The sequence below is a fragment of the Schistocerca cancellata genome, chromosome 1, assembly GCF_023864275.1.
Source record: "Schistocerca cancellata isolate TAMUIC-IGC-003103 chromosome 1, iqSchCanc2.1, whole genome shotgun sequence".
In the NCBI taxonomy this organism is placed as follows: domain Eukaryota; kingdom Metazoa; phylum Arthropoda; class Insecta; order Orthoptera; family Acrididae; genus Schistocerca; species Schistocerca cancellata.
The window spans coordinates 1,138,974,340-1,138,987,899 of record NC_064626.1 but is presented as its reverse complement, the minus strand read 5'-3'; positions in this window follow the sequence as shown (position 1 = coordinate 1,138,987,899).

The following is a 13,560-nucleotide window of genomic DNA, read 5'->3' as shown; positions in this document are numbered from 1 at the left end:
ACTACTTAACCTAAATTATCCTAAGGACAAACACACACACCCATGCCCGAGGGAGGACTCGAACCTCCGCCAGGACCAGCCGCACAGTCCATGACTGCAGCGCCCTAGACCGCTCGGCTAATCCCTCGCGGCAAAAGTGGAAAGATCCTACGTTTTTGGGGCCAACATGCTCCCTCAAGAGGAATTATGTATACACGTCTGTCGGTCTCCCAGGTTGGGTATTTCCGTACGGTTAAGTGGGGAGGCGAGCTCTCTTTCGCACGAGAGCGGTTCCGCCAGTGCTCCCGGGAGCGCACTTTGTCCGAAGGCGCTGGGGTGTCCATGTCGGCCGGCCTCGCGCATGTCAATTGTGGCCAGGGGGCGTGAGGTGAGCGTCCACGGCCGCACAGCCAAGCGGCCGCCCCGACGCCAATTCACAGGCTGCTGCTAGTTGCAAATTCAAATGAAATAAATGGATCCCAAGAGTCTCTAATGTAACTGCAACTGGTTTCCTATCAAACGACACTGCATATCATTCAACACCGTTCCGTATAACTTCGTAACTCTGAAGAGCCAAAGAAACTGGTGCACTTGCGTAATATAGTGCAGAGACCCCGCGAGAACGCAGAAGGGCTGCAGCACGACGTGGCGTGGATTCGACTAATGACTGAAGTAGTGCAGGAGGGAACTGACATCGTGAACCCTGCAGGGTTACCCATAAATCCATAAGAGTACGAGGGGGTCGAGATGTCTTCTGAACAGCACGATGCGAGGCGTCGCAGATCTGCTCAACAATGTTCATCTCTGGGGAGTTTGGTGGCCAGCGGATGTGTCTGAACTCAGAAGAGTGTTTCTGGAGCCACTCTGTAGCAATTCTGGACGTGTTGGGTTTCGCATTGTCCTGCTGGAATTGTCTAAGTACATCGGAATGGACAATGGACATGAATGTAATGTTCAAATGTGTGTGAAATCTTATGGGACTTAACTGCTAAGATCATCAGTCCCTAAGCTTACACACTACTTAACCTAAATTATCCTAAGGAGAAACACACACACCCATGCCCGAGCGACGACTTGAACCTCCGCCGGGACCAGCTGCACAATCCATGACTGCAGCGCCTTAGACCGCTCTGGACATGAAAGGATGCAGGTGATCAGACAGGATGCTTACGTATTTGTCATGTGTCAGAGTCGTATCTAAATGTAACAGGACTCCCATATCACTGCAGATGCACACGCCCTACACCATTACAGAGCCTCCACCAGCTTGAACAGTCCCCTGCTGACCTGCAGAATCCATAGATTCATGAGGCTGTCTCCATACCCGTACACGACCATCAGCACGATAGACTTTGAAACGAGACTCGTCCGACCGGGCAACACGTTTCCAGTCATCGACAGTCCAATATAGGTGTTGAAAGGCATAGGCGGGGCTTAAAGCTTTGTGTCATGTAGTCATCAACGGTGAACGAGTAGGCCTTCGGCTTTGAAAGCCCATATCGATGATGTTTCGTTGAATGGTTCGGAAGCTGACGCTGGTGGCCCACGATTGAAATCTGCAGCAATTTGCGAAAGTGTTGCACTTAGGTCACGTTGAACGATTCTCTTCAGTCGTCGTTGGTCCCGTTCTTGCAGGATGATTTTCCGGCCGCAGCGATGGAGATTTGATGTTGCACCGGAATCCTGATACTGACGGTAGGCTCGTGAAATGGTCGTACGGGAAAATCCAGCTTCATCGCTACCTCAGAGATACTGTGTCCCAGCGCTAGTGCGTCGACTATAGCATCACGTTCAGACTCACTTAAATCTTGATAACTTGCCATTGTAGGAGCAGTAACGGATCCAAAAATTGCGCCAGACACTTATTGTCTTATATAGGCGATGCCGACCGTAGAGCCGTATTGCACCTGCTTATATATCTCTGTATTTGAATACACATGCCTGTACCAGTTTGTTTGGCGCTTCAGTGTAACATTGGGGCAGAATAACATTCTGTGATAGACATACTCTGAGGCTGTTATACTTGGCTATACTATAAGGAATAATCGTAACTCGATAATAGGATCCGCACTTGCGAGCCGTCGGTAAAGTGCCATCGTTTATAGGGGGGAATGCTTCTGTCCGATGTCTTGGTGAACCACGCGCACCCAGGTCTAGTAAGCTCCATTTTGGTCACGGTTGCGCTGCGAGCCAATGGTGACGCCTTCCTGTAGTGTTTGCACATCATTAACGAGCTTGCATACATGAAGGTTTTCTAGTGTCCCAACAACGAAAAATCCAGAAACTTCAGAGCGGTGGAACGAGATAGCCCACGTACTGGGCGTTCTGTACCTCCGCGACCAGCCCATTTCTCAGTAAATGTTTGTGTGAGACATTTCAGAGAAAGTGGACTGGTGCTCCGTCTTGGATAAACCAGGTGTCCAGCCGTTGCCGGAACGGTACCTCATGTAACAAACACGCAAATCATTTGATAGATACTAAAGACAGGTGTTTGGTAGTATGTAAGGTCCTATTAGTCTTGCAGCAGAATGGATGTATTTCACAGCAGTGAAGATGGACAAGTGCTCACAGCTCTTCTGTTAAGCATTTTAGAATCCGTGTTCATTCACAATTTTCTCTTCCTCTGGACCACACTGAGTATTGCTGAGGGAATTAGATTAGGAAGTGGACACTTACAGTAGTAAATGAGTTTCGCTATTTGGGAAGCAAAACAGCTGATGATGGTCGAAGTAGGGAGGATATAAAATGTAGACTGGCAATAGCGAGAAAAGCGGTTCGGAACAAGAGAAATTTGCTAACATCGAGTATAGATTTAAGTGTCAGGAAACCTTTTCTGAAAGTATTTGTATGGACTGAAGCGATATATGGAAGTGAAACATGGACGATAAACAATTTAGCCAAGAAGAGAATACAAGCTTTGGAAATGTTGTGCTACAGAAGAATGCTGAAGATTAGATGAGTAGATCACGTAACTAATGAGGAGGTAGTGAATAGAATTGGGGAGAAGAGAAATTTGTGGTACAAGCTGACTAAATGAAGGGATCAGTTGGTAGGACTCATTCTGAGGCATCAACGGAATTCCAATTTAGTACTGGAGGAAAGCGTGTGGGTTAAAAATTGTAGAGGGACATCAAGTGATGAATACAGTAAGTAGATTCAGAAGGATGTAGGTTGCAGTAGGTACTGGGAGATGAAGAAGCTTGCACAGGATAGAGTAGCATGGAGAGCTGCATCAAACCAGTCTCTGGACTGAAGACCACAACAACACCACCACCTCTCGAAGTACTGCATACATTTTTTTAAAACCCTGTATATAAATCGTAACGCGTAGCTAGCCTAAAACACCGCGTTCGGATACTCCGAGAGTCACCTTTATATCTTTCGATTTCGTCCAGTAAAGAACGACGTAATGAATTTCGTGTGCTGCGAGGTTCTCACTAAATTCACGGAAGTAGGTCTGGTCTTCTGTAAACTCGTATTTTGTTGGCTAGGAGACGTTACGGAACTTTGTCGAACGCCTTTACGCGGCTACTTGAGCCGCAGTGGGCAGCTGGCGGTTATTGGCCCACCACAGCTGCAGCCGGGTACCCCGCTTTACAGTCACGTACCACCCGCTCCTGAGGGCCATTCTCATAGCGTCGATGTGTCCATAATGTTCACACCGGTATGCGTTCATTGTCGCCTTTTATCACCTCTCTAACGACACGTGGCACGCTGCTAACTACCTGATGTCCTGCACGTACCGATCAGACATTTACCGCTAGAATGGCACTGCCGCAGTTTGTAAAAATAGTAGGTATTCCTCCTTTGGTAATACTGCACAACGGTACAGGCACGCCACTTTCTAGAGAGTAATACAATCTGGCACTATGGCTGTATATCGTATCGCATGAAAGAAATACGTGTGTCTTAATTCGTTACTCTTCCTCGACAGCCGGCCGGAGTGTCCGAGCGGTTCTAGGCGCTACACTCTGGAGCCGCGCGACCGCTACGGTAGCAGGTTCGAATCCTGCCTAGGGCATGGATGTGTGTGATGTCGTTAGGTTAGTTAGGTTTAAGTAGTTCTAAGGGACTGATGACCTCAGAAGTTAAGTCCCATAGTGCTCAGAGCCATTTGAACAATTTTTTTCCTCCTCGACAGGCTCAGTTCGACGGCTTCTACATCTACATCTACATCTACATTTATACTCCGCAAGCCACCCAATGGTGTGTGGCGGAGGGCACTTTACGTGCCACTGTCATTATCTCCCTTTTCTGTTCCAGTCGCGTATGGTTCGCGGGAAGAACGACTGTCTGAAAGCCTCTGTGCGCGCTCTAATCTCTCTAATTTTACATTCGTGATCTCCTCGGGAGGTATAAGTAGGGGGAAGCAATATATTCGATACCTCATCCAGAAACGCACCCTCTCGAAACCTGGCGAGCAAGCTACACCGCGATGCAGAGCGCCTCTCTTGCAGAGTCTGCCACTTGATTTTGTTAAACATCTCCGTAACGCTATCACGGTTACCAAATAACCCTGTGACGAAACGCGCCGCTCTTCTTTGGATCTTCTCTATCTCCTCCGTCAACCCGATCTGGTACGGATCCCACACTGATGAGCAATACTCAAGTATAGGTCGAACGAGTGTTTTGTAAGCCACCTCCTTTGTTGATGGACTACATTTTCTAAGGACTCTCCCAATGAATCTCAACCTGGTACCCGCCTTACCAACAATTAATTTTATATGATCATTCCACTTCAAATCGTTCCGCACGCATACTCCCAGATATTTTACAGAAGTAACTGCTACCAGTGTTTGTTCCGCTATCATATAATCATACAATAAAGGATCCTTCTTTCTATGTATTTGCAATACATTACATTTGTCTATGTTAAGGGTCAGTTGCCACTCCCTGCACCAAGTGCCTATCCGCTGCAGATCTTCCTGCATTTCGCTACAATTTTCTAATGCTGCAACTTCTCTGTATACTACAGCATCATCCGCGAAAAGCCGCATGGAACTTTCGACACTATCTACTAGGTCATTTATATATATTGTGAAAAGCAATGGTCCCATAACACTCCCCTGTGGCACGCCAGAGATTACTTTAATGTCTGTAGACGTCTCTCCGTTGATAACAACATGCTGTGTTCTGTTTGCTAAAAACTCTTCAATCCAGCCACACAGCTGGTCTGATATTCCGTAGGCTCTTACTTTGTTTATCAGGCGACAGTGCGGAACTGCATCGAACGCCTTCCGAAAGTCAAGAAAAATAGCATCTACCTGGGAGCCTGTATCTAATATTTTCTGGGTCTCATGAACAAATAAAGCGAGTTGGGTTTCACACGATCGCTGTTTCCGGAATCCATGTTGATTCCTACATAGTAGATTCTGAGTTTCCAAAAACGACATGATACTCGAGCAAAACACATGTTCTAAAATTCTACAACAGATCGACGTCAGAGATATAGGTCTATAGTTTTGCGCATCTGTTCGACGACCCTTCTTGAAGACTGGGACTACCTGTGCTCTTTTCCAATCATTTGGAACCTTCTGTTCCTCTAGAGACTTGCGGTACACGGCTGTTAGAAGGGGGGCAAGTTCTTTCGCGTACTCTGTGTAGAATCGAATTGGTATCCCGTCAGGTCCAGTGGACTTTCCTCTGTTGAGTGATTCCAGTTGCTTTTCTATTCCTTGGACACTTATTTCGATGTCAGCCATTTTTTCGTTGGTGCGAGGATTTAGAGAAGGAACTGCAGTGCGGTCTTCCTCTGTGAAACAGCTTTGGAAAAAGCTTGTTGGGTATCTTACTTAAACAGTCAACACAGAAAAGTAGCAGCAAAAATATTCTTCACATGAAAGGTGCTGTAAACATGTATCAATGTAAATAATTTAAGTATGTCTCAATGTTATACACCGAGCTGACAAAAGTCACGGACACCTCCCAGTATCGTGTCGGGATTCCTTTTCCCGCCGCAATGCAGAACTCGACATGGCATGGAATAAACAAGTAGTCGCGCTGTTACTATTTTTTGGCGGGTCATCAGTCTTCTGACCGGTTTTTCGATGCGCCCCGTCACGAATTCCTGTCCTGTGCGAACCTCTTCATCTCAGAGTAGCACTTGCAACCTACGTCCTCAATTATTTGCTGGATGTATTCCAATCTCTGTCTTCCTCTACAGTTTTTGCCCTCTACAGCTCCCTCTAGTACCATGAAAGACATTCCCTCATGTCTTAACAGACATCCTATCATCCTGCCCTTCTCATTGTCGGTGTTGTCCACATATTCCTTTCCTCTCCGATTCTGCGCAGAACCTCCTCATTCCTTACCTTACCAGTCCGCCTAATTTTCAACATTCGTCTGTAGCACCACATCTCAAATGCTTCGATTCTCTTCTGTTCCGGTTTTCCCACAGTCCATGTTTCACTACCATGCAATGCTGTACTCCAGACGTACATTCTCAGAAATTTCTTCCTCAAATTAAGGCCGATATTTGATATTAGTAGACTTCTCTAGGGCTAGGAATGACCTTTTTGCCATTGCTGGTCTGCTTTTGATGTCCTTCTTTGTTCCGTCCATCCTGCCAAGGTAGCAGAATTCCTTAACTTCATCTACTTCGTGAGCATCACTCCTGATGTTAAGTTTCTCGCTGTTCTCATTTCTACTACTTGTCATTGCCTTCGTCTTTCTTCGATTTACTCTCAATCCATACTTTGTACTCATTAGACTGTTCATTTCGTTCAGCAGATCACGTAATTCTTCTTCACTTTCACTCAAGATAGCAATGTCATCAGCGAATCGTATCATTCATATCCTTCACCTTTAATTTTAATTCCACTCCTGAACCTTCTTTTATTTCCATCATTGCTTCCTCGATGTACAGATTGAACAGTAGGGGCGAAAGGCTACATCCTTGTCTTACACCCTTTTTAATACGAGCACTTCGTTCTTGGTCGTCCACTCTTATTATTCCCTTTTGGCTGTTGTACATATTGTACAGGGTTATTACAAATGATTGAAGCGATTTCACAGCTCTACAATAACTTTATTATTTGAGATATTTTCACAATGCTTTGCACACACATACAAAAACTCAAAAAGCTTTTTTAGGCATTCACAAATGTTCGATATGTGCCCCTTTAGTGATTCGGCAGACATCAAGCCGATAATCAAGTTCCTCCCACACTCGGCGCAGCATGTCCCCATCAATGAGTTCGAAAGCATCGTTGATGCGAGCTCGCAGTTCTGGCACGTCTCTTGGTAGAAGAGGTTTAAACACTGAATCTTCCACATAACCCCACTGAAAACAAGTTTCGCACTGAACGCATCCTCTTCCATGAGCTGTTGCAACCGCGCCAAAAATTCAAGGCGTTTGACTTTGTCATCGGGTGTCAGGGCTTGTAGCAATTGTAAACGGTAAGGCTTCTGCTTTAGCCTTTTCCGTAAGATTTTACAAACCGTCGGCTGTGGTACGTTTAGCTCCCTGCTTGCTTTATTCGTCGACTTCCGCGGGCTACGCGTGAAACTTGCCCGCACGCGTTCAACCGTTTCTTCGCTCACTGCAGGCCGACCCGTTGATTTCCCCTTACAGAGGCATCCAGAAGCTTTAAGCTGCGCATACCAGCGCCGAATGGAGTTAGCAGTTGGTGGATCTTTGTTGAACTTCGTCCTGAAGTGTCGTTGCACTGTTATGACTGACTGATGTGAGTGCATTTCAAGCACGACATAAGCTTTCTCGGCTCCTGTCGCCATTTTGTCTCACTGCGCTCTCGTGTGCTCTGGCGGCAGAAACCTGACGTGCGGCTTCAGCCGAACAAAACTTCATGAGTTTTTCTACGTATCTGTAGTGTGTCGTGACCATATGTCAATGAATGGAGCTACAGTCAATTTATGAAATCGTTTCAATCATTTGTAATAGCCCTGTATATGACTCGTCCCTCCCTATAACTTACCCCTACTTTTTCAGAATTTCGAACATCTTGCACCATTTTACATTGTCGAACGCTTTTTCCAGGTCTACAAATACTATGAACGTGTCTTGAGTTTTCTTTAGTCTTCCTTCGCCCGCATCTCATGGTCGTGCGGTAGCGTTCTCGCTTCCCACGCTCGGGTTCCCGGGTTCGATTCCCGGCGGGGTCAGGGATTTTCTCTGCCTTGTGATGGCTGGGTGTTGTGTGCTGTCCTTAGGTTAGTTAGGTTTAAGTAGTTCTAAGTTCTAGGGGACTTATGACCACAGCAGTTGAGTCCCATAGGGCTCAGAGCCATTTGAACCATTTAGTCTTCCTTCCATAATTAACCGCAACATCAGAATTGCGTCTCTCGTGCTTTTACCTTTCCTAAAGCCAAACTGATCGTCATCTGACGCCTCCTCAATTTTCTTATTCATTCTTCTGTATATTATTCTTGTAAACAACTTGGATGCCTGAGCCGTTAAGCTGATTGTGTGTTAATTCAGCACTTGTCAGCTCTTGCCGTCTTCGGAATTGTGTGGATGATATTTTTCCGAAAGTCAGTTGGTATGTCAACAGACTCATATATTCTACACACCAACGTGAATAGTCGTTTTGTTGCCACTTCTCCCATGTTTTTAGAAATTCTGATGAAATGTTATCTATCCCTTCTGCCTTATTTGATCTTAAGTCCTCCAAAGCTCTTTTAAATTCTGATTCTAATATTTGGATGCCCTTGTTGTTGTTGTTGTTGTTGTTGTTGTGGTCTTCAGTCCTGAGACTGGTTTGATGCAGCTCTCCATCAAACCAGTCTCAGGACTGCATTCTAATATTTGGATGCCCTATCTCTTCTAAATCGCCTCCTGTTTCTTCTTCTATCACATCAAACAAATCTTTCTCCTCATAGATGCTTTCAATGTATTATTTCCACCTATCCGCTCTCTCCTTTGCACTTAACAGTGGAATTCCCGTTGCACTCTGAATGTCATCACAATTGCTTATTATTTCTCCGAAGGTTGTTTTGACTTTCTTGTATGCTGAGTCTGTCCTTCCGACGACCATTCCTTTTTCGATGTCTTCACATTTTTCCTGCAGCCATTTCGTCTTAGCTTCCCTACCTTACTATTCATAACTAATCCTGCTCCCGTTATATCATTTTCTGCTGCTGTTGATATTACCCTATACTCATATGACCAGAAATCCTTGTCTTCTTTCCTCTTCACTTCACTGAACCCTACTATATCAAGATTGAGCGTTCCCATTTCCCTTTTCAGATTTTCTTGTTTCCCTACCACGTTCAAGCTTCTGATATTCCACGCCCCGACTCATAAAACGTTATCCTTTCGTTGATTATTTAATCTTTTTCTCACGGTAACCTCCCCTATGGCAGTCCCCTCCGGGAGATCCGAATGGGGGACTATAGCGGAATCTTTTGCCAATGGAGAGATCATCATACACTTCTTCAATTACAGGCCACATGTCCTGTGGATGCACGTTACGTGTCTTTAATTCAGTGGTTTCCACTGCCTTCTGCATCCTCATGCCGTTGATCATTGCTGATTCCTCCGCCTTTAGGGGCAGTTTCTCACCCCTAGGACAAGAGGGTGTACTGAACCTCTGTCCGCTGCTCCGCCCTCTTTGACAAGGCCGTTGGCAGAATGAGGGTGACTTCTTAAGCAGGAAGTCTTTGGCCGCCAATGCTGATTATTAATCAAAATTTAGGCAGTGGCGGGTTTCGAACCCGGGACAGAAGACATTTTGATTTTAAATCTAAGGCGCTACCCCCCCCCCCCCCCTTTTTGTTTTTAAATCTCATTTTGTTCGCTTCGTCTGTTGCATCTGCTCGGGGCGGACGTCGTAAGACACTCGTCTCAGTTCGTCGTTGATCGATTAGCTCGTGTTTTTTTTTTTTTATTACAGAGGGCGGCTAACCCTCTGACCGAAGACGCTGAGCTACCATGCCGGCAACACCTAGACCACAGGTGCTGATTCTGTAGCTGACCATATTTGAGAAAGTGTGGCCGGTAAAGGATTTTGTGCACGAACTGACCTCACTATTACGTCCCATAAATGTTCGGTGGGATTCGTGTCGGGCGCTCGAACTGTCGAGAATGTTCTTCAGACCAGTCGCGAACAAATGTGGCCGTGACATGGCGCACTGCCATCCACAAAAATTTCATTGTTGTTTGGGAACATGAATTCCACGAATGGCTGCAAGTGGCCTCCGAGTATCGAACATAACCATTTCCTGTCAATGATCGGTTGAGCTGGATCAGAGGAGCCAGTCGATTACATATAAACGCAGCCGACACCATTACGGAGCCACCAGCGGCTTGCACAATGCCTTGTTGACAACTTGGATCCATGTGTTCGTGGGGTGTTATAACGTTTCCTGGTAAAACATGCTTTATAGCTATGCAATTACGGACTCTGAATAATAATAGAATAGAGACAATTATGTAATATTTGCTATTTGTACAGGATTCAGTAGTGGATTTGTGAAATAATATCTGTGTCGGTGAGTTCAGAAACCGCCACAGAAAAAAATAAATAAAGAAAAACTCAAAGATTTCATGACAGTCAGCCATTGTATAAATAGCAGTGTAAGAATAATAATGTCGTTGCCGTCTTCTTGGAGTCACGTAGAGAGGAGGAACCTGTGATGCTACGTTAAACGCATAGGTAGCTTTCATTTGTCAAGATTGTAAGCTGGATGCTATTAATTAATGTTGACGAAAAATCCACTGCAAGGTTTGAGGTTCTTTAAGCATTGCGTACGGTAACGTCATTATTTTTGATAACAGAAATAATTTCAGAACATTTTTACGATAGTTTTAGCAGAGATGGATATGTTGCGCATTCTATTGAGTTACAGTAGCAAAACTGTTCATTTAATTAGAAGTCAGTTCCAGTATAGTAATAATTAATCTCATTTGTTCGCAACATACAATTAACCAAAGTAAAACAGTGTACAGAAAAAAATATTGGAGTGCGAAAGTCTGCACCACACCCGAACCCTACTAACAGCTCTTACCAACTGAAATCGGGACTCATCTTTTTTCTTTTTCTTTTTTTTTTTTTTTTAATTTGTGGTAATGCCTATGGGACCAAACTGCTGAGGTCATCGGTTCCTAGGCTTACGCACTACTTAATGTAACTTAAACTAACTTGCGCTAAGGGCAACACACACACCCATGCCCGAGGAAGGACTCGAACCTCCGACGGGGGCAGCCACGCGAACCGTGTTAAGACGGTTCAAAATGGTTCAAATGCCTCTGAGCACTATGGGACTCATCATCTGTGGTCATCAGTCCCCTAGAACTTAGAACTACTTAAATCTAACTAACCTAAGGACATCACATACATCCACGCCCGAGGCAGGATTCGAACCTGCGACCGCAGCAGTCGCGCTGTTCCGGACTGAGCGCCTAGAACCGCTCGGCCACCGCGGCCGGCTGACAAGACGGCAAAGACCGCACGGCTACCCAGCGCGGCAGGCCCCATCCGATGAGGCCACGGTTACCCAGTCGTCTAGGATCCAACCGATATGTTCACAATCCTAGGCGAGGCACTGCTGGCATTGTCGTGCTGTTAACAAAGACACTAACGTCGGTCGTGTACTGCAACAGCACATGAACGCCAAATTTCCAAGCACTGTACTAACGGATACGTTCCACATTGACTTCTGCGATTGTTTAATGCAGTGTTGCTTGTCTGTTAGCACAGACAGCTCTACGCAAACGCCGCTGCTCTCCGTCCTTGTCCGTGGTGAGAGGTAAAGCCTGAAATTTGGTATTCTCGGCACACTAATGACACTGGCGATCTCTGAATACTGAATTCCCCACCGATTTCTGAAATGGAATGTCCCCTGTGTCTGGCTTCCGCTGCCACTCCGCATTCGAAGTCTGTTAGTTCCCAGCGTGCGGCCATAATCACGCCAGAAACCTTTTCACGTTAAGCACCTGACTACAAATGGGAGCTCAGCCTATTCACAGCCCTTTTACAACTTGTGTACGCGATACTATAGCCGCCTGCATGCGGGGTGGTTCCGTAAGAGCGTGCAAAAATTTAACAGGACATAGAGGGTGCTCCACTGTACAATTTGAGGTAGGGAACCTAGGGTCGCAGAAGCCAGCTTAAGGAGATAATAGGAATAAAATCATATACTGTGCACTTTTTTTATTTACATTAGTTAGCTGCAAATACTATCATTGACATAATGGACGTACCAAAAATGGTTCAAATGGCTCTGAGCACTATGGGACTTAATTTCAAGGTCATCAGTCCCCTAGAACTTAGAACTACTTAAACCTAACTAACCTAAGGACAACACACAAATCCAAGCCCGAGGCAGGATTCGAACCTGCGACCGTAGCGGTCGCGCGGTTCCAGACTGTAGCGCCTAGAACCGCTCGGCCACACCGGCGGCAATGCACGTACCATTTGCAGTGTATCTAACAAAAGGTGCTCAAACTGACGGCCATCAACCTCGATGGAAGCATGACACTGAAGAACAAGATTCTGACAAATATCTGTGCTGTGTTTCGAATCACATCACAGGCAGCTACTATTCTGGCAACTAATTCCATCTCCGTATCCACTGGGGTCTCATACACAAGTGACTTTAGATACCGCCCAAGGAAATAATCAAGGGGATTTATGTCAGGTGACATCGCAGTCCATGGAATAGGAGCTCCTCTTCCAGTCCAGCAACCAGGAAATACTGTACCAGCACTGCCCCATCGCATTGTACTGTACGTCTGAGAATAGTACTGAGTAATGATTGGGTCTGTCGTTGAGCCATAGCACGTTCTTTCATGGGACAATGTAAATACGATAGAAAAAAATGGCTCTGAGCACTATGGGACTTAACTTCTGAGGTCATCAGAACCCCTAGAACTTAGAACTACTTAAACCTAACTAACCTGAGGACATCACACACATCCATGCCCGAGGCAGGATTGGAACCTGCGACCGTAAGCGGTCGCACGGTTCCATACTGTAGCGCCTAGAACCGCTCGGCCACCACAGCCGGCTAAATACGATAGAACAGAGTCACCTTATGGACAAGTAGAGTAACCAAAACCTGCATCATGACTTCCTAGTAACAGGGCTCGTCCTCCTTGTTTCCTTCCTGGAAATAAAGAATGTACGTATAAATAAACAGCATAGTACGTGTAAACGTGTACGCATGTTAGTTGTAAATAAGCTGAAAAACAGTAACGATAGACAAAGTGACAGACAAGTTTACGTCCATATCTACTTAAGCTGGCTTCTCCTACCCCAGATTCTGTACCTCAAATTGTTCAGTGGAGCATTCTCTATGTTTTGTTGCATGTTTGCATGCTCTTACGGAAACACCCTGTATGTGAATATCGCTATCCTATGACTTTTATTACCACGATATGGAAACCATTACATATTAAGATATTTTTCAACGTCATATAAAACCAACTATTCTAATGTTCATTATCTATGTAGAAAATGCATCGACGATTATTTTAGAATTTGAGACTGACTTTGTAGACTATACTTTTCACTCGTTCGACCTATACTTGAGTATTGCTCATCAGTGTGGGATCCGTACCAGGTCGGGTTGACACAGGAGATGGAGAAGATCCAAAGAAGAGCGGTGCGTTTCGTCACAGGG